A 2288-nucleotide genomic window follows, 5' to 3' on the forward strand; every position below is an offset into this window, starting at 1 on the left:
CCAAGTCCTAATTTTCTGAAAATAGATAAAGGCATTAGATTAATGCTAGCACCTAAATCACATAAAGCTTTGGAAGATGAAAGTAAACCAATAATGCAAGGTATTGTAAAACTCCCTGGATCTTTTAATTTTGGTGGCAATTTATTTTGCAAAATTGTTGAACATTCTTCAGTGAGTTTTACTGTCTCTTGCTCTTCCAGTTTTCTCTTGTTGGAAAGAATCTCCTTCAAGAACTTTGCATAGCTAGGCATCTGAAGAAGAGCATCTGCAAATGGAATATTAATGTGCAATTTCTTAAAAATATCTAAAAATTTTGCAAATTGCTGATCAATTTTCTACTTCTTCAACGCCAGAGGGAAAGGAGGCTAAATCACTATCTTCTTAGGTTCAAACAACTTCTCAGCACTGCTGTCTGGTTGCACTTTAGGTGCTTCCTCTTTCGCTTGCTCTTTATGCCTAATTTCTTTACCATTCCTTAGTGTAATTGCCTTCATGCTCCTTTGGATTCTTCTCTGTGTCACTAGGCAATGTTCCTTGAGCTCTCCCTGATATCAAATTTGCCAATTGCCCCATCTGAGTCTCCAAATTTCTGATCGAAGCTTCTTGATTATGAAATCTTGCTTTAGTGGAGCTTACAAACTTTGTCACTAGTTCCTCCAAATTGGGCTTCTTTTCTTGAGGAAAACTCGGAGGTGGTGGTTTCATTGCATTTTGATTGCTCCATGAAAAATTGGGGTGATTCCGCCAACCAGGGTTGTAAGTACTGGAGTAGGGATTATCCTGTTGTTGCCTGTGAAAATTACCAACATAATTAGCACTTTCAATTGAATTAGCAAAAGGGTTACCTACTTGACATTCATTGCTAAGATGGTCTCCTCCATATAGATCATAACTCATGCTCTTCACTTGCATGATTGGGGCACTCATATTATCAATCTTTTTGTTCAATGCTTCCAATTGAGCAGAAATTGTTGTGATTGCATCCACTCCATATAATTCGCCTGTCTTCCTTTGTGGCTCTTTATCAGACTGTCATTGGTAACTATTTGAAGCCATCTCATCCAATAATTCGTACGTTGCTTCTGGTGTCTTCTTCATTATAGTGCCTCCTGAAGCTGCATCAATCATAGAACGGTTAGCAGGAATTAAACCATTATAAAAAGTTTGTACCTGTAACCAAATTGGTAATCCATGATGTGGGCATTTCCTCAACAACTCTCTGTAACGCTCCCATACTTCATATAATGACTCTCCATCTACCTGCATAAAATTAGTGATTACGCATCCTTGCAGTTTTAGAGGGAGGAAAATATTTAGCTAGAAAGCGCTGAGCCAATGCATCCCAAGTTGTAATAGATTCTGTAGGCAAAGAATTTAGCCAATTCTTGGCTTTATCTCTTAAGGAAAAAGAGAACAGTCTCAATCTAATTGCATCATCTGTGACACCATTCTGCTTGAATGTATCACATATATCCAAGAAATTTCCAATGTGAGCATTTGGATCCTCATGGGCTAAACCACTAAATTGGCAGGCTGACTGAATCATCTGAATGATCGTAGATTTAATTTCAAAGTTATTTGCTGCGATGGCTGGCCTCCTAATGCTAGAAGCAGTGCCACTCAATGACGGCATCACATAATCCATTAAAGAACGTGGGGCTGCATCTTCTTCGAGATTCTCCAAAAGTAGAGGATCCACTTGATTATTATTGTTGGCTGTCATATTCCTTGTTTGCCTTCTTCTCAATGCTCGTATTGTTCTCTCAATTTCTGGGTCAAAAGGTTCAAGAATCTCTAATCTTCGTCTATTGTGTGTCATCCACTGGAAAATTTGAAAACAAGAGAACTTGAAAAAAAAAAAACTTATATATGTATAAAAAAAGACCTAAAGTAAAGCTAAATTAATGATTTCAATATTGCCTAACTGCAATCCCCAGCAATGGCACCAAAAACTTCTTGTATCGTTTGCAACAACTACTAGCAAGTGTACTAGTCTCAAGTAATATAGTATAACAAGATACAGGTTATCGTACCCAAGGGATTGCGTAAACAAGTACTGAAATATTAATTAGTCTTAACTTTATCTAGATAATCAAAACTTAGAATGTTGATCCTTAAAACTGAAAATATTAAAATCTAGAATATCTGAACGAATTGCAGTAAAACTAAAATTAAGAATTCAATGAAAGAAAATGGCTAAGACTTCAGGCTCATCTATAACTTCTCTGTTCCCCTCAATTTACTATGGTCAATGAATTTATTTAATTAATGTGACAACGGGATTTCCT

The 2288-nt window shown here is 36.6% G+C and overlaps 1 non-coding gene across 1 annotated transcript; it reads left to right on the forward strand.

Annotated features, from left to right (window-relative positions):
- The first annotated feature begins 1186 nt into the window (after positions 1-1186).
- On the forward strand, positions 1187-1296 carry LOC116117405. The gene has a single exon (XR_004125944.1). It is a non-coding gene; the product is annotated as a small nucleolar RNA R71 (small nucleolar RNA).
- Positions 1297-2288: the final 992 nt, after the last annotated feature.

This window comes from Pistacia vera, unplaced genomic scaffold (genome assembly GCF_008641045.1).
Source record: "Pistacia vera cultivar Batoury unplaced genomic scaffold, PisVer_v2 Contig806, whole genome shotgun sequence".
NCBI classification, from domain to species: Eukaryota; Viridiplantae; Streptophyta; class Magnoliopsida; order Sapindales; family Anacardiaceae; genus Pistacia; species Pistacia vera.